Source organism: Aquila chrysaetos, chromosome 10 (assembly GCF_900496995.4).
Source record: "Aquila chrysaetos chrysaetos chromosome 10, bAquChr1.4, whole genome shotgun sequence".
Taxonomy (NCBI): domain Eukaryota; kingdom Metazoa; phylum Chordata; class Aves; order Accipitriformes; family Accipitridae; genus Aquila; species Aquila chrysaetos.
The window spans coordinates 32,049,623-32,069,159 of record NC_044013.1 but is presented as its reverse complement, the minus strand read 5'-3'; the positions used below and the strand labels follow the sequence as shown (position 1 = coordinate 32,069,159).

The window sequence follows — 19,537 nt, the reverse complement described above, 5'->3', positions numbered from 1 at the left end:
GGAAATCTTAAAACATGAAATGGATTAACCCACCTGGTTTTATGAGTTTTGCAAGTATAAAAAGGCAGTCTTTATTCAGGCTTTTTCTTGTTTCTCTTGGTTACCATCACAGTAGGTGGAAATTTTCTGTTGAAATGGGATGTGGTAGTGCCTGCAATATCTAGATCTCTGGGATCTTTATTGTTACTATTGGCATGTCCTTAGAGTGGAGTATTGCTGAATTTAAGGAACCAGAGAACCCAAGTTTATTGCTGAGACCCTGTTTGATGATGAAATAAGTGATGATGAAAAAGCGATGATGAGCACGATGAATTCATAAGCATGGAAATAAATACAAGGCCTTGCACCATGCAAGAAATCTTTTGAGCATTGAGAACATGCTCATAGACATCATTTCCAGGGCAGGGACCTGCACCCAATGCCAGCCTCTTCATTTTGCTCTGCTATTCTCCTTTCTAGATGCCTTCAACAGACAGTAGAATGAGATGCAGACAGGCACATGGTCTTCCTTTATAATCCAGTTGGCTTGTCCTCTTAAGAGTTGTCCTGTCCTTCTTCTGGTTGTGGTATAACTGTTTCCAATAAATTGAGTCACGTGACATGAGTATTGCTCTGCTCTTGAAGTCTTTGGAAGATTGTGAGCATGACCAGTCATGATACAGAAAATAATCCCCTTGGCTGAGGATAATTTAATAGAGTATTTGAAAATGTATTTTCCCTGAGCATTTAATCAGTTTTCTGTTTTCATAAATGCTGCCGCTTTGAAGTAATGCTTGTGGATGGCATCTGAGTCAAACCACTGGTCCCGGTGGAACTGAACCTTCGTTTTGACTGTACAATTGATGCTTATGATAATAATAACACTTTGCACTTCTCTAGGTCAGATTTTCCTTAGGAGAATCGCAGAGTCCTTTCCAAACCTGTGATCTGGGTACAGTAAGGGATTTAGGTCAGGCTTGGCACTTCTGGAAGTCTCCAGTGCCTGCTGGTTTCTGTGAAGTTTGACTGGGGTGTGTTCTCCCAGCTTTGCATTTCACAGGATCTGGGCCATGCAGAGGTGTGGTGCTGCCGCTCTCCGGGGGCACACTCAGGAGCCCCAGCCCCTCTCCAGGCTCACCATGTTGCTGGAGCACCCACACTCTGTGCTTTTGCAGGTGACCAGAAGCTAGTGAGGATCTTCAGGCTGCTTGGGATCGGTTTGCGAAGGGATTAAATGCACAGCCTGATGTCAGTCCATGGGACTGCAAAACAGCAAGGGCACGTCCCAACCAGCTTTAAGGAGCTGAACGTGGCTCTCCCCAAACCACCCTGCAGCACAAGCACCCCCTGCTCCCATCTGTGCTGGGGCTTCCCTGCCCTCAGTGAGATTCCACATCCAGGCGGAGAGGGAGAGGGTTATCTCAGGGTGAGAACCACATGTGTCAGTTATAAGCGATTTTAATTTCCAGGAGCTGTGTGTGAGTCCCAGATCAGCCAGGCTGAATCCTCAAGCAGGGTTTTGCTCAGTCTATAGCAGAGAAGGTTAGCTGGTGCCGTTTCATGTGCATAGCCACAGCACCAAATCCTCCTTGCGTGAACTTGGCTTGCACCGGCATCATGTCATCGTTTATAGCTGGTCCCTGGATAAAATGTGCTACCTTAATGAATACTGCTTGTTTGTATAAAAATGCCATGAAAAAATCATCTCGCTCCCTGGCAGCGCTCTATCCTGGGAAAGTTGAAAGAAAAACGGAGACTTGGTACCTCTGCACCACATCCTGTGGTTGAGCCAAATGTCATTGAGAGCAACGCTAGACTGTTTCAAACAAGTGCTTTTTGCTGAAGATGAGTGTTACAGGCTGATACGTCTGTGACCTGTGAATATCTGGGACTGGGTGGTCCGACAAGCACTGCACATTATAAAATCGGTCCAAGAGGGAAGTGCAGCAAACCTGGCAATGGGACGGGCGGCCTTAGCCTGTGCACGGAGTGTAAGTAGCCTGCGGCAATGTATTACTTAAACCTCTTGCTGCTGTGGACCAAGTGGCTCCTGGTGTTTTTCTGCAAACAGTCTGCTTAATCCCCAGGGAAGGCAGGTTTCTAATTGAGGAGCTGCGTGCTGTGTATTCACCCTGAGCTCTGATTTATGTGTGCTGCTATTGGAATACATATTCATGACATTTTTTGCATAAGGGAAATTATTGTTGTGAAAATATATAGGGCAAGAATCCCTTCAATTTGTTCCCTCCTGAAGTGTCTCTTGTGATTTGAATGAAATGGAAAGTGATGAGTTTGGGTTTGCATTAGTCTGGGAGGGAAGGGGAGAGTCATTTGTTAGAGAGCTGTCCTTTTGTGAAAGGGATGTGGAGGATTAATAAATGGTGATAGACACTGTCATTCATACTTGGTTGTATCCCCAGATCACTCTTTAGTTTCTGTCAGTGTGTGGCATTGGTTATATTATTATCAGTTATATTATAGCAACTGATGAGGCTACTGTAATACATTCTGCTCACTCACACAGAATATGTATAGTCTGGGTTAACGTAGCTCTACATGTACCTGTAACCAGCTTTGCAGTCCCTCAAAAATGTCACCAGTTTATGTATGTTTGTTGGAACACGTAGTGTTTGTGCGGTGCCGGGGCTTCGGGGTTACCGCTGAATCCCGTAGCCTTTCAAGATCTTTATATTAATGTGCTCACCCTACAGCTGTAAATATTTTATGTACTTACAAAATATCAAAGTCTTTTGGCAATTTTTAAGTAGAGAAGGTGGTTGAAATTGTTGTCTGAACTGGATACATTGCTCTTGTGTGAGTTGTTTGCCCAGCCCTGGACCTGGCCACTGTGTCGTTCATGATGAGTTACTGGGCTTTGGGTAACTTGCGCTGCCTACCTATGAATAAAAGACCGTTGTCCTTCATCGACGCTGTCAGAACCAGACAAATCAAAGAAATGAGGAAGAGGTGGTGCTTAGCAAGCATGAGGCTGATTTCTGATTAAATGTGAGCTTTTAGCATACTATGTAGATGAGATCTACCATTAAATTAATACACTGTGAACTCTAAATAATTACTTGAAGGGAAAAAAGAGCTTGAAATGATGGATTACTTGCCAGCATGCTGAGTCTTTCCTGAATGGAAGACAGGTTGCTACTGCTTCTCTCCTGCAGAGAAAAATACCTGTCTTGTGCAAATTCAACCTTGTTTCCTTTTCCATTTGAATTATAAAATGTTTCTGTTTGTTTTATACAACGATTCAATTGGCTTTGAGAAGGAACACAATGTTATTTACTGTGCTTTAGCCTTGTACTTTAATCTGTTTTTTAGTAGCAGAACAAATTAACTGCTTTCTCCATCTCTAGTAAGAGGGCTCTGGTTCAGAGCCAGCTTAGCCTCAAAACAAAGGATGCTTTTAGTCACCACATCTTCCCAAGCTCCCGTCTTTAGTGGATTATTTTATTATTTTTCCTCTGATTTGAGATCAAAAGTGGATATGTTTAAAGCTATATATTTACAATATACTAGGCGTAAGCCTGTGAGAGCTGATGCAGTCTGGCTTTACACAATTTAGGGCACTGCGTGTTACTCCAGATCAAATGCTTTGCCAGAGTAAGTGTGTTCTGATACGTGTGAAATCCTTTTACGTGGCAAATGCTGCACAGGCAGAAGATGTAGCAAGTGATTATTATACCAGCAATTAGCATATCAGGAAATTAGAAAGCTAAAGAAAACTCCTGAAAGGGGGTCATCTTTTGGAGATTGCATTGTAGTGAGAGCATGCTGTCCTGCAAGCTTAGAAAGAGTGAAAAAGCTGATCTTTCCCCTGGTAGGGAAGAGCATACAACTACTTCTAACACAACTGGGAAAGAGAATACCAGAGGGTAAAAAAGATGATGATGATGATAATAGTAATAATAGTAGCACAAGTCCTAAGAGAGATTTTTTTTGGAAACAGTGGTTCAGGAGGCATCAGCGTCCTCTTCTCCAGGCAAAGCTCCATCAGTCTGGTGTTACAGAGATGCTCATGGTCAGGGAAATCAGGAAAAGCTTCATCATTGGTAACCGCATCCTCTGTGTCCCTGAGGGTATTATACCAGGAATTTGGAGTAAAAGTGGTGGAGAGCTTCAGGGTGTTGCAGGTAGCTGGCTTTGGATGAAGCTTTCTAAGCAGATCCTGCTAGAAAGAATTTCATGTCTTAGTACCAGTGAAGTGCCCCAAACAGCCATTTTCTTCTGCCACTGACCAACATTATCACAAAAAATATTATTTCCGCACTGGAAAGCTGCTTATCAAAACTTTGCCCAGACCTGATTATTTCCTGGTTCTTTGGAAGGGATTTAAAGATCATGCTTATAAATTCACTTGCATTTTTTCCCCTGCCACCTTCACAGTGAAAACCTAAAACCTCACATAAAATATCTGTTTTTTCTCAGTCTTCAGTTACCAATCACTGGATTTCATGTGCTTTCCCAGTTGTCTTGTGCAAATATGGATTGTGCCACGCATAGAAAGGCATAACTATTTAAGGCTTGATAAAAAAGAGAATACAAAGCTCTTGGTTCCTCTAGGTATTTCTGGTTTTGGGCTGAATTCAGGAGGAAACCACTGGAAGCAGAAATCATATACCACTGTCCAAAAGGATGGTCTGGACCTTAATGAAGCTTTTCAGAAGTCAGAATAAACACACTGTAAATTCTTATCCCCATTTTAGTTCACTTCCCCTGTCTCAATTGTAACAGTTGCTTGGCAAAGCCAGACATAAAATTCCTGAAATAAACCAGATGCTGTGGGAATTATGTGAAATAGTGTCACTGAGGAGAGAGGACACTTGGAATATTATTTTCCTGACTATGAAATGGAAACCATTTTTTAGAAAATGAACCATTTTTCCTACTTAAAAAGAGGAAAGGCACAGCACCATCTGTGCTCGCTGGAAGGCAGGCCTGTTTCTGTGCAAGTTTTGCGTGTTTCACTGAATTGGCTGCAAAGTTACTTGGAAGAAAACATTGAAACTTTCTCTGTGTGGAAATGTTTTCATTGGTTTCACACAGCTTCTGGGGCAGTGGAAAACTGTGCTGATAATAGATTACTTGCCTCAAAAGAAAATGTAGTACAGAATTTTTATAGCGCCTTAAACTTGGTTTTGTTTGAATGTCGTGTGGTAGTTCCATAGCTCAGGGGACACTGGGGTTTCTTGGTGGTCCTTCTCTGCTTCACACCACCAATGGAGGCAGAGGCCGGATCCAGCTGCCTCTGCAGGCAATAGCCCTTCCCTTCCAAGCGCCCAATAGTTTCCAGCAGCTTTAAGTCTAATGAAATAGCCTTTTTTCTGTGCAACAGCCCTAAAACACCCACATGGATATGGATTATTTGGATCCAGCTGGATAAGGAGTTACTGTTGTGGACCGAGGTCTTCAGCGCTGAAGACCTTGCTGCTGCTGTACCTTCTATCATGCTTCTGTAGGCACCAGGACAAGGGGGAGATTGAGCTGGGATTTGTAGGAGCAAAGTCTTTTGAATACTTCTTGCAAGCATCTCCTAAGCATGAAAGTGCACAAACACTAAACATTCTCTTTTCCTCTGAAGAAGCCATAAATGCAAAGCTGGGAGACCTTCGTCCACACTTTTCCTTCAGCTTAGGTGGGACTGGCTTCTCAATCAGCCAACCTAGTTGATACCCACTGTCCCCAAATTCCAAACAAAACCAGGGACTTGGAAAAATACTGCTCTGCAAAAATACTCTTGCAGAAATAGCTTTCATGAAACTTTGTATATATATATACAAGTCCCAACTTTGCACTGTGCTGATAGCTATAAACAGTTATTAGAATTAATTAAAATATAATACATGGTCTGGGAAATGAAACTCAATTTCACATTCAGTCTTTAGCCTAGTTATTCCGTTATGAATGCAGTAATAAGTGTTGAAAATACAGGTGAATATCATGCAAATTAAAGGGAGGATGAAGTATTTTGTAATTTTTTCTGGAAAAACACATTAAGGACTGCAGCGGGTCAGCTGGTGTAGTATTAATCACTTCCCAACCCCTGTGGTTGGGCTTTTGGGGCACTTGAATGGCTGCCTACTTCATCAGGGAAAATAAAGGGAGTTTTAGGCATTCTAGGCATCTTGCCCAGCAAAAACAAAAGGTGTCATTAACTGGCTGCTGGTGCCTAGTTTTTCCAAGTTAGTTTTCTTTTAAAACTTTTATTGAAGCAATTTTTTCTTTTTTTCCTCATGTAAAATAATTCACGCAAAGAGCCAGAATGTTTGTGCAGTGTGATTACTCCTTATTATCTTTATGAAGTTTAAACTAGTACAGAAAAATATTGACTTCTTACGCTGAGCTAGCTAACAGCATTCATTTCTTACTATACAGCAGCCAAGAAGTAAGCTTTCTGGCTCTTTCTATTACAATTTTTTCCATCATTTTGTTGTTATGGGTCTGAACTCCTGTTGACTCTTAGGCTTATTTTTTGCCAGCGAAGCAGGCACATCCTATTGAGCAACTGAGCTTGTATAGGGAGTGGTCAGTAAAAAGAAAAAAGATCTGGCCTAATTGTGGGCTCTTGGATGGGTGCAAGCTGCTACGGAAGAGAAGATGCAGCCAGCTCGCTGTTTTCATAGCTGAAGTAAATAATTGGATTTGGCATGGAATAAAAATCCTACAGCCCAGCACAGTCCTGGTGAGGTATGAGCCATCTGGAAGGCCGCGGTTAGTGTGGTGGCTGGGCTGCTCGTGAGGACACTGAACAAGGAATGAGAGGTGTGGGACTCCCATTCATGACCAATCTGACTTTCCTTACCCCCCCTAAGCTTTCATCATCTCTAAAATGGTGGGAGAGTGCTGGTGTGCTTGAAGGGTGACCAAGGACAGTGGTTTAGATCACCCAGCTCAGATTTTGGTGATTCAAGTCCCAATTGCCCAATGTCCTTAAAACCACGTCTGTCCCTGAGCTTGTCACTTCAGGCATGGCTGAAGGAATGGGGTTGGATTTATTGCTTCACTATTTTGTGATGACTCTGCATGTGTATGCTCTTACCATGACCTACCCGCTATTAAGTCAGTAGTGGTGGGGTTTTGTGGCCTGCCTTTTGTTCAGAGGAACAGAGTCAAAGTGCTTCATCCACCCTCCTCTTGTTTCTCTCTCTTCACACCAGCGTATCACAGAGCAGGACTAAGCCTACAGTCCTCAGATTTTTGTTCCTAGAAAGAGTAAATAAAAAGTAGGTCAATGCTTTGGCCTTAGACTGACCTTGTTTTCTTCTAGCCAACATGTCTTAAGGATTCATTGTGTTGGATGAAATCATGTCTGAGTGGAGTATCTTTTATTATAGCTGGTTCCAGGATGACGGGGAGGGGGTGTATTGCGCTATATTTTATTTTACAATTTTTGCTTAGGCTGAATGTTAGTGTGGCTCTCTTACAAACTGAGACTCTAAGGACTTGTCCATGCTTCTGTCATCCTCAGCATTCGGCATTGCTTTCTAAGGGTGCCCTCAATGCCTCGTGATCTCTTCATTGCTCAAGAGAAACCCTGGGTTGGCTGTTCAAAAAGTAAAGTTGTTGGCTGGGTGATACCCATTTCAGCATGTGTTTCATCACATCACTGTGACAAAAGTATTCTACCTCTGATGCAGCTCTTTCAAGTAAAACTTTCAGCACTTCTTTTTCACTGCAAAGTGGCTAACAGACAAATTATTCCTTAATATGTTGAAGGCATGGGAGGAGTCTGTTGAAATCCCAGTGAAGCATGGCAGGAGCAGGGAGGCTGTGCAAATACATACTTTATATTACATATCATATATATCATACCACATATGTGAGATGTTGGGGTCTGCCAAGGACTTAGCAGTGGTTCGTGCGGCAGTAGGGTGAGACAGAGAGCTGTTGTCTGAGTTGGCATTTGCTGGAAATATCCATTTCAAGATCGGTAATTTCATGCAGTTTCATAAATTTGAATGAAAATCCATGTGGTAACGGATTTTATGTGTTTAAAGTATGAGCCTGAAAAACAGTGGACGCTTCAGAATTTAATTTCAGATTGAATTGTGTTAGGTTTAACGGGTTTATATTTATGACTTGTACATGGTCATGAAAGTCATGGCAGCCGACTTTTGAAGCAAATACTGCAGTATTGCATTACAGTTAAATTGTACCGTGTTCTTGTATTCTACTTTCTGTTTTTATTTTTCATTCTAAGATATGGGAGTGTTCCTGTGCATAATACTGAACAAGACTCTTTCGTGTCCAGAGCAAACTCTCTCTTGCGTATTTTTCAATAAACCATTTTAATGCTCAAAATAATTGCTAAAATTGCAAAATGATACGAAAATTAAAAAAATTATAATCTTTTTCTGATGTTAAAATCCCAATGGGGAAATTAATTTTTGAATGGCTGATTTTCTGTCATTTTTCAGGAACATTTTTGTTGTTGCTTTGCCTCTGATTTCAAACTATTCGAAGTGTTGAATTTTTCAGTATTACCAGAACTGCATATTCTGTGGTACATAGTGCCCCTGTGATGGCATTTATTTCTGGGGTATTCAGGGCAGTCAGTTTTTAGCAAATACTGAAATAAGGAAGGAGGGGCTCACCAAACTTTAAGACTTTTTGGAAGCACTGACTAAAATTAGTTTTATAATCTGAGTTAAATCTTTAATCAACATTCTGCATTGAAAAAAGCCACTGCACATCTAAAAGGACATTTTGATTAGCAGTCTTGGCTCTGATGATGTCTAATAAGTGAAGCTGCAAGAAGAATAAATGAGCCCTGTCTCTTGCTTTACCTGTCCTCTTAGTATCACAGTTGATAAGTTTTAAGTACAGGCAGTTAAGATACAAAAGGCAAGGCAAGGAAAGGAAAGGAAAGGAAAAGGTTTGTCACAGCAGCAGTAATGTAGCAGTGAGGACCACAGACCTCTCGCTTTCATCAGTAATGTGTTTCCAAAGTCTGTATTGAAGTCAAAATGATTTGAGGACTACTTGAAAAATAGAACAATAGAGAGAATTTAAATAGCTGAAGAGAATTTTTTTTTAAAAAGCAAGGAAACAAATTCAAGATGTAGCCCATCACAACGAAGAGTATTTGTCTTCAAGGTTGTTTAGATAATCCCGTTCCTCCTCAATGGTTGTGTAACCTCCCATCACTCTGCTTCTCCACAGTCTTTTTATTTCTCTCTCCTGTCACTTTGAAATTTTCCCTGGTTTGAATACTAGCTTCAGGATTTCCTACTTTTGACGCTTACTCAGACTGGTTTGGACAAAGGTGATAGATTGACAGTGGCCTTTATCTGAAAGCAAAGTATGAATTTCAGTCAATAGAGAATGAGGGTTGCTCTCAGATTTCATTTTGTTTTTTTCACCCTAGTTAATTGTGGGCAGAAATTGATGTGCCTGTCTGGGCAAAGTGGTACGAGAGGCCGCCTTTCAGTTGTTTAATTGAATTCCTGTATGCAAGGAACCTTTCAGGCTGCTGCGAATGCAAAGCCTGATTGTGTTACACATAGAGTGGAAGGATTGAGCATCCCCAGACCAGTCGTGCTGAGAGTCTGCTTGTGATAGCCCTAGTCCTGCCTGGCATCCATGCTCTTGGCAGCCACCGCTGGAGTTACAGTTGTAACGTGATTATATATTGGAACTTAACATTGTTGTAAAAGTCAGGGCTGCTTTGGTTGGGGGAGAAAGAAATTGAGGTAGTGTTAGTAATTGGTATAAGGGGGGAAATGCATGGTATTTATTTCTTTGAAGATGGCTGATTCTGTGGACCAAGTCTTGCACCAGCTGAAAATGTTGAAATTTGGGAGTCTGAAGCCAGAAACGCTGAACCAGCATGGCTTATTGTTCCTCTGTTTTCTTGTTGTTCACAGCTGTAGTTATGTTCAGCGGGTAAATTGAAACTACAGCCTTTTCTCCTTCCTGCTGATATTCGATACAGTTTAACATCCCAGCCAGGTCCAGGCTTGTGTTTCATTCCAGGGGCATCGTGAATTTACCATGTTTGCTGCAAAGTAGGACTCAAAGCTGTAAAATGACTTTTCTGCAAACTGAATGTTGTCAGTTTGAGCCTCCTGATCAGGAAAAAAGATCCATTTCCATGTCCCTTGTGAGCCTTTTGTAGGGAATTTCCCTGTCTGGCTGTGATTCTTTACAGTCTCATAGGTGTGAGCAGGCACACACTCTCCTGCAGCACCAAGAGGGGCCATAAATAAGCACAGAGCAAGATTTTTTCTTTTTTCCCCTTAATTTCTCCCATCCTTGCTTGTTCTCTGCAGTAAATGTAAGATTTCACCTATTTTCAGTGCATTGGGAAGGTCAGTCCTTTGCACAAAACCAGCACTTGAGTTTTGGTTCAGTCTCCAGCTGTTTCAGGCTCCTTCTGTAATTTTGAGTAACGCAACTATTTTGTACTTTGGTTCCCCATCTTTAAAATGGGAATAAGAAACTTTTTATTGTGCCTTTTTATGCAGCATGTGAGCAGCAGAGAATATATTTGGACACAGTGCTCAGCAAATCCAGCTTCCAATTAATTGCTACCAATTCAAAGAATAAAAAGCGTGTGTTACCCTGAACTGTCCAGCTTCCCACGGCACTATCAGATGATGCTCTGCAAGGGTATTGTAACATTGTGTAACTGTTACAGGCTTGTTAGCATTACAGATACTGTCAGCGTGGAGGATGCGGTGAGCTTCCCACCCAGCCATCCTGGCTGAAGGCCACTGTGGGTGGTAGTTGCACTTTTGCCAAGCTAAACGCTGCTGCTGGCTGCCAAACTCTTAATTCTCCTTTCACTCCTCTACAAATCAAACTTCCTGAAAAATACCTTCACTTGAGTCACTGGTGACACCTGCAACAGCAAAGGGCCATCAAGAGCATGTTTGTGAGACCTCAGGGCTGCCACGGGGCGATCGGTGCCGTCCACGTATCCTGCCTCAGCCCTGTCAGTGTTGCTGCCTGGGCTGTTCACTTCCGAGGTGCTGTCTAGATAATAATCTCATGGTGCGTTTATAAGATAAATGAGCAGCATATATTTCAGGATATATTTTCATGAGGCTGAGCTTTCAGGTAGGTTGAGAATGAGGATTTTTTGAAGTGCTTAGCTGTAGCCAGTACTGCACCAAAAGCCACTATGAGCCATCACAGTGATGGCTGTGCAGCAATGGTAGCTCACTGATGCTGTTGTGTGTGCAGCATGTGGGGGTATTTTGGCCTGTTTGTGATCTACTTTTGAATATTCGTACTGTTATGAGACTGATATTGAAGGAAATAAGACAAAATAAGCTTGAGCTGCTGTTCAAGCTGCCATCACCAAGAGGCTGTCAGGGGCTGGGAATCCTTTACACGGCGAGACGCACTTAAAAAGTCAAACCCATGAAGATGGGATTTTCTCATCGACTTTAATTTGCAGGGTTCACGTGCTCGAGTCGATGTGCATGGCAGCTCTGTGAGCCCATTTGCTGAGCTAGGCAGCAGCGCAGTGCTTATTCATGGGCTTCCTATTAATATATGCAATAATTCATCATGGACTAATTAAGCAGCTCAATTTGTAAAAGAGGCATAAGGGAATTGGATACAGGGCATTTGTTTAAAGAGCACAATGCAGTGTTTTGTTTTGGGCAGCCGACCGTTGTGAATCCCGCTGTCCCCTTGACACTAGCAGCAAATCTGGCGAGCGTGCCTGTTGGCAGTGTGGGTGTTCTCAGTGTTACGCTTTTACTGCGTTTCAGATAACAAATAACTTCTAACTAATCTGGAGTACCTTTGAGAGCAAGAGGAAGTGCATGTTTTCAAGGTGACATGGTAGCTTCTGGCCTGGAAGCTGCCAGCTCTGAGCGCCAAAATTCCCGATGCCAATCACACTGCTGGCCTCGATAAACAATGCAGCCATCTCTGATGTGAACAGCTTGTCTCTTAAGCAGCTTTAGTAATCCTGCAACTTTATCAAAGTGAACTGAGCTTGGGTTGCCTGGCTTCTGATGGATCTCAAAGGGGCTGAGATGCCACAATTTAACATGTTTTTTCATATAAAAACTGTCACAGAGATGGAATCGGTCACAAGTGGTCTAAGTCTTACTCAAAGTCCTCATCTGAAAGGTAAAAGAAACCCTTGGAGGATGTGAAATTGCCAACAATTCACAAGAGTTTGGCTGGTTTATCAAAAAAACCCTTCTTTAGTCTATTCATCTGATGGTGTTTGGGGGAGACAGGGCAGGGGAGAGCCCCGTGTGGGACCAGCCACGAAGAAGGGAAAGATGGAAATGGAGCAGAGACTCTAACGCTGATAGCTGGGATGGAGGAAAGAGCAGCAGCATCACAGCTGGTGCTTACAAGAGAGGCTCTCAGTAACTGCTAAAGCTAATCACAGCAGGTTTTTTTGGCTCAAAAGGATACTAGCAGATATTTTAAAACTGTCCTAATACCTGGAGCACTGCTGAGAAAGCATAGCCCTAATGATGTGTTTGTTTATCCAGATTCTTCTGGTTGCTTCTGTCAAAGCAGCAATCCTGGTTGATGTGTCTGCTGTGTAGTCTCTCACATGCATTACGTGGGTGTCCTACTGGAAATCACATCTTGTTTACTTGCCTTTAATAGACAATTAGGATGAAGTGTGTCCACAAAATAGATAAAGAAGTTAGCAAGTAAGAAAGTAAAATTATCCATACCAGGGAAGACATCCGGAATGAGTGGCAGTCATAAGTGTGTACCTGCACTGCGTATGGAAAATATTTTGACAGTTCAAACTGAAAGCAGGCTTTGGAGTTTGGACTTTTTTTTAATACAGATACTTTTTTTTAAAGAACTGCGGTGTGGAACATGGCTTTGATGCTTTAATGGAATCTAGAGAGCTCGATAATATGTTTCAGGTTTGGATAAAAGAGAGGAAAATTGCTTCTAGCACTTTTATGCTCAAGAAAAACAAAGCCAAAATCATCCCTCTGTGATGTCTTATCTGTAATATTTTATCAGTGTGGTATCTAAGTGTAGCTTTGGTGGAGCTTGCTGAGACTTCTCAGCTCAGAGAGGAGATTCACGAAGGCTGGAATGTACTCTGAGTTACTTTATATTGACCTTTTAAAAAAAAGAACAAAAATTAAAGAGAGGTCTAGGTGGATGGGTTGATTTTCAAGGATCATCAGCCCCATTGTTCACTGCAACATGCAGGAAGTCAAGCAAAGTTGGCAGGAGGCCTGTATGGGTGAACAAGGAGCTCCTGACAAAACTCAAATCCCAAAAAAATGTGCCATGGCTGAAAGCAGAGTCAGGTCACTCAGGGGGAACCCAGATACTATCCAAGTGTGTGGGGATGGGATTGGGAAACCCAAAGCTTACCTGGAGTTGAATCTGGTGAAAGATGTGGAGGGCAACAACAAAAGCTTCTGTGGGTCTATCTCCAGTGGATGAAGGCCAGGGAAAATGTGGGTCTCCTGCTAAGTAGGGGAGGGGAACTAGAAAAGGTTGAGGTCTTCAGTGCCACCTTCATCTTGGTCAGATTGGCCCTGAAGAACCCCAGGCCCCTGAGACCCCAAGGAAAGTCTGGAATAAGGAAGACTTGCCCCTGTTGGAGGAGGATCATGTTAGGGAACGTATAAACAAGCTGGACATACACAAGTCCATGGGGCCTGAGGGATGCACTCAAAAGTGCTGAGGGAGCTGTCTGATATCATTGCGAGGCCACTCAATTATCTTTGAAAGCTTGTGGCAGCTGGGAAAGGTGCCTGAGGACTGGAAGAGAGCAAATGTTACTCCTGTCTTCAGGAAGGGCAAGAAAGAGGATCCAGGGAATTACAGGCCAGTCAGCCTCAACTCCATCCCTGGGAAGGTGATGGAGCAGCTAATCCTGGAAGCCATTTCCAAGTATCTGAAGGACAAAAAGGCAATTAGGAATAGTCCACATGGATTTACAAGGGGGAAATCATACGTCACCAACCCGATAGCCTTCTGTGATGAGGTGGCTGGCTCAGTGTAAGAGGAGATAGCAGTAGATGTTCATCTTGACATTAGCAAAGCTTTTGCTACTGCCTCCCATAACATCCTCATTGACAGACTGACGAGGTGCAAACTAGAGAAGTGAACAGTGAGGTGCTGGGCTTGGACAGTTGTGACTGGGGGCACTAGCCCAGTGAGACTAAGGGGATTATATATTGTCATGAGACAGATCTATTTTTTCCAATGCTGGGCTTTCTGAGGGCAAATACATGCAATTGCATGGGGAAATTGGCACAGTCCTCGCTTCGGCTGGGTCTCATCTGTGGTACATCCCTGCTCAGCAGCAACTTTCAGGTTCACTGAAGGTACCTCAGGAAAGACAGACAGACAGACAACACTGCCCAGCTCAGCTGGATTGAGTTGTGACAATAAAGACTTCAAAACAGCGTGGCAGTATACTGGCAAACAAGCGTTTACGTAGCACTGAGATTCAATCTTCAAATTCCCCCAGTTGCTTTAGCCACTGCTAATTCTGTCCTGTATGATTTTCAGCAAGAAGCCCTATTAACTCAGGCTGTGTACAGTACCTTCATAAAATTGAGCAACAGAAATTAATCTTTTCCCTTTCATCTCTGTTCCTGTGTTGCTTCTAAGCAATAACTTTGTAGGTTTTTGCCCTTTTTAGCATGCCAAGCATTTCCCCCATCTCTTTATCTTCTTTTTTTCCTTTATGTCCTTATCCTTCTTCCTGAGACAGCCTCATCTGCAGGGACCACTGGGCTGCAGAGGCAGAACAGCTAGTCTGAGGAGGTTTAAGAAAATAGCTATCTGAAGATTAAGCGGAGATGGCAAGCAGCCGGCTCTAGTTTTATCTGCTTTTGCTCCCTGTTAATTACCATTGGAGAGAAAAAGGGGTTTTATGTTTCCAGTGATGGGGAGCTGATAACTTGTTTAATCTTACAGTCTCAGTTGTTCCAGTCTCATGACTCACATTGCAAAGGAAAAAAACGCGTCTAAAAGATCATATGAGATAGCCGCCGAACAGCTTCTTTCTTTGGGCCAAGCTTCCGCCCCTCATTCCCAGGATAAAATTAAGCCAAAGACGCAAGTTGTCACGCCAGCTGCAAGCGCTGCAGTCCATAAGCCGTGGGTGTGGGTCAGACATCCTCTGAGATGGTTTCTTGCTGGATCTTTCTGTCTGTGGAGCAGCCCCGTCAGTCCCTGTTTGTGCCTGTGATGCCTTGCCAGGCATGGGACAGGAGATTCCTGACAGGGGCACGGTTTTGCCCCTTGCTACCTCTTGCAATGATATATGTTAATTTTGGAAGTTGACTTTAGACCTGAAGCGTTTCTGGCTGGCCCCAGGGTGTGAGCGGAGCTGTGTGTCAGCAGTTAGTGCTTTGGGACCATGTCGGGTGGGTTGTGCTCGTGCAGACTGTTTCTGCAGCAAGGTGCAGGAAGCGTTTGCTCTCCTTTTCCCTCTGCTTTAGAGGTACCCCATTGAAAGGATACGTGGACACTTGCTGCACGGAGGTCTTTTCAGCTGCTGATAAAAATTTCTGCTGGAAGGAGCTAAGGAATTTCTTCCCCCTCTTGTAGCCATTTGCACTGAATTATTTTTACGAAGGAGAAATAATGATTTGCAGATGGCAGCAGCAGAATCCTCTAAGAATGTGCCTTTCATTTTGGATATGCCTTTTTACCATGGTTTGAAGCCAGTAGATTTAAGAGTTGGAGTGAAATCACATGAGGCTGAGCAGAAACTGCCAGACATGATCTGCCCTGCTCCAGATTTTCGATTCCTCCTTCAATTTGGTAGGGTCTTGTCACATGAGACTATCAGTAAGTGCCCAGCTTGCCCCTGAATTTGCCTTTCTCAGCTGCAGACCTCAGCAAGGGGACTTCAGTGGGGTGGTGCCTGAGGGAAACCATACAGTAACGTGAACCATGGATTACCAGTTTGTCCTTTAAGACTTGGGGTTCATTATTCTGTTTTTTCAATCTTCTGATTATCCCAGTTCCTACCAGTTCTTGCAATCCTTGAGTGAGTCACCACTTCAGTTTTAAAGATGTTTTCTTCCAGTGTTAGCCTGCATGTTTCCTGCTGTTTTATAGATTTGATTTTATTTTATTGCATAGATGAGCTCAGAAACCTATACTCGTTTGGCCAGCAGTGGCCATGACAGTGTGAACCTCATCGTGACTGTATTTGTGCAGTGCTTGGGTTTCTGTTCATTTCTGTTCTGTACATTTGTTCCTGTACTTACTGTAGGTATAATAACACGTGTATAACAGCCCTCAGAGTTGCGTGCGCCGAACATTTACAGCTCAATTCCTTGCTCTTGCAGCAAGCAGAAGTCTCTTCCATGGCACAGCGACACTGCAAGTGGGATTTGTTGCACTGAAACAGAGTTGGGTAGAAATTAGATATTTAGTAGCCTAACTAGTGCTGGAGGGGAGCTGGGTACTCCTGCGGGTGCAATTCATCCTCCGACGGTGCCCGTCCCTCTCCATCGACAGCAGGGGAAGCCTGGGTGACCAACCAGCAGGGACGAGGTGCCCTTCTTGTGAGCAGCTAACAGCAAACCAAAATGAGCCTTGCTTAAAACTTAGTCCAGTAAATCACTGCTTTCGGAAGCAATCTGCAAAGAGGAGGTGTGGTTGCGGGGAGGAGGAGGGAGGCATAGGCTGGGTGGGCTCCCCAGCGAAGGTGCTGCTGCAGCATGTGCTCCCACGTGCATCCCGGGGGGGCACGGCACACACGTGGTCCTCCACAGGACGGGCTGCACATCCTCAGCTATAGTGTGGCTGTGTCCGCCCTGCAAAGGTGAAGGCTTTTTTTCTTAAGCTAATCTCTTTATTCTGCTTAATAAGGACCTAATAACAGCTTGAGCTTCTTCCTGGTGACTAAATATTTCAGTCCTTATTCAATGTCTGGTGAGGTTTGTAGGAATTTTTTATTGATTTTGATGGTCATTGTCTCGGGCCTAAAATATGCTGCTCCAACGAGACACACATAGAAGCACACTGGTCTCCAGAGAGCCAAGAGCATGGGGATGCCAACCCTGACCAAAGCTCTTCCTAAATAATCCCATGTGTGGATGAGCTGTATAATACCCATCTCACCTATCTTGAAATGTCTTTCTGTGTCCGGCCCCACATCTGGGCTATCTCAGCAGATCAGAGAGAGACAAGTGCCATTTGAGGGGTGATTCATTGCGCCCTGACGTCGATGGGTAAAGCTCTTTGTGGAGGTGCCTCTCTTTCTGCATGGGTTTGGGAAAAACATAGGTGATGAGCTTGGGTTAGAGATCTTGCTATTAAAAGCCTGGGAGGGGAAGAGATGCTCCCTGCTAAAATCTTTTTTTCCTGCTTTACTTTAATGCAAAACCAAATGTAGGACGAAAGACTGGAGCTAAATAAGAATAACATAGACTGGCCTTGAATTTCAGGAAGGATCTGCCAACAGTGGGACACCACGTGCAAGTAGGCTGGTTGGCTCAGTGACTGCTTCAGACTTTGCACAGCCGTGACTGCAGGGTTAAGGCTCCCAGTTTAGGTTGTTAACTCAAATCCGGCACTAGATTAAAGCTGTCGTGGCAGTCATGGCCCTTGCTGCAGCTGCGATTGAGCAGGATGTGCCTTTGCTTTGCAGCTGTGGCACCTCACAGCTCGTGTATGGAGATCATCTGTCCGTGAGTCCTGTGCTAACTTGGGCAGGCGACAGTGTTGGCTTCAGCCAGCCCCTCCCAACTGCTGCCAGATCTCTGCTATGTCCTGATCTTCCAGCTTGGGAAGATGAAGAGTCTTATTCTTGCCGATGCCAAAAAAAAAAAAAAGCTATGAACTGGTTCTGAAATTATTTGACTTGTCGAAAGCTTTTCAATACTTTCTTTCCAGAGCAGGAAGGGAAAAGCAGAAAAAGAATGGTTTTCAGCTTTTTTTTCCTTTTTTGGCATGTGAAAAATTTGGGATTTGGTTTTCATTTAGAAAATGCAAAAAGGGAAACACTACCAGTGTGAAAATGAAATACAGCAATAGGTTTTGGTCAAAGCAAAGCGCTTTCAAGAAAAACAGCAACTACAATACCATTGTCCTAAGAAATTGTTGCTGCCTTTTGGAAGGAGTTAAATACTGCTTAATTGTTGATCAGCAGATAGTGTGGGGTACGACCCCTGACAACGCATAAATTAATTGCTACCTTTAAACCGTACATTTGCTTAACAGCTGCTATTAGTTCATTTTAAGAGATTTTACAGATCTGGGACTAAAACCAAGTCCCTCTGCCATCATCACAAGATGCCATTGGCAGCATCAAAGCTTTGGCGGCTCTTTGCGAACGCGTGTGACCCAGTAATATATGATCTTAACACGGATGAAATTAAATCCTGTCTCTCTGCTACGTGTATGGACCTTAAGAGAAATAAAAAGCAGCTGGTGTTAGACTGACTTGCCACCAACACTGCTGACTGAGGGGTTAATTGCTGGCATGGTTGTATGGGTTTGGCGAGGAGCATCTGTACTTAAATGTTGTGTGTGTTTTCTCCCAGTGCTGCCCGTAAATCAGTGCAGTGGCGGGTCAAACCTGAGGAGCTCCATGAGAGCAGGGTCTGTGTTTCTGTTCTGCTCAGGTGCCCTTATCTGGGACGGGTGAGAATGAAAAGGAATTTCCAAATTGCAGTATTTTTCATGGAAATGGAGTTCCTGGTACCTGGCAAGCCTGCCCCAACTGGGCTGTGGCTCCTTGATTCGATTTCTGCTGGGGATCTCTGTGCCTGCCGCATTCTTGCTGAAGCCAGGCTGGGCTCGGACTCCTGGCTGGCACAAAGCCTAGGGCAAGGCTTGGGTTTAGGCAGCGGATTGCCCCAAACACCTTCAGCAAGGTTTTCTTACAGCAAGAGGGTGTTGGAGAACCAGAGAGCGCGTTGGTCTCTGGGAAGCTGAGTCATCTCTCTCTGGTGAAGGCATCTATCTCAAAAGTAATTATACTGAGATGAAAACAGTCAGTGACAAGCTCTGTACCAGCAGTTTGAGTTCAGATTCTCATTTCATGCTGCAGAAGGATGAGTAATTCTAAATAGCTCTAAAGACATTTAAAAGCACCCTAACCATGACAGACAGAATATAGCAAATGAGAACAAGGTAAGTTATTATATGCTTTGTGAGCATATACAAAGCCCTATTATCACTAGTACACTGATACACACATTATCGTTGCGTGTGTGTACCTGTAATGTGCTTCTCTGGTGCGGGGCAGGTTTGGTGACACCAAGCCTGATATTTTCTTTCCCCAGCACTGCTGAAGGCTTAGGCAGGCTTGTCAACTCTGTGCTGGGTAAGGTAGTGATGAAAATAGATATGCAGCTGCTCCATCGTGGTGCTTTCAACAGGAAACTGCTTATTCAAAAATACAGGGGGACCATTTGATGATGGAAGGAGAGTCTTGCTCTCTACCCTCAGACAGAAAGCTAAAAATACATAGAAATGCCAAGGAGGCAGGAGGAAAACCCCAGCCTTTCCTTATCTGGGCTATCCACGGCAATAAGGAAGATGTGAACATCCAGGCAGGCTTTTTCTCTGCCTCCAGCATGATGTGCATAACTGTGCTTAACGGTGTGCTAGAGCT

At 43.6% G+C, this 19,537-nt stretch overlaps 1 protein-coding gene across 2 annotated transcripts in view; it reads left to right on the top strand.

Moving 5' to 3' along the window:
* Positions 1 to 19,537, top strand: part of GALNT17 (polypeptide N-acetylgalactosaminyltransferase 17) — a 219,343-nt gene that overhangs the window by 161,426 nt on the left and 38,380 nt on the right. The gene's annotated exons all lie outside the window — the stretch shown is intronic.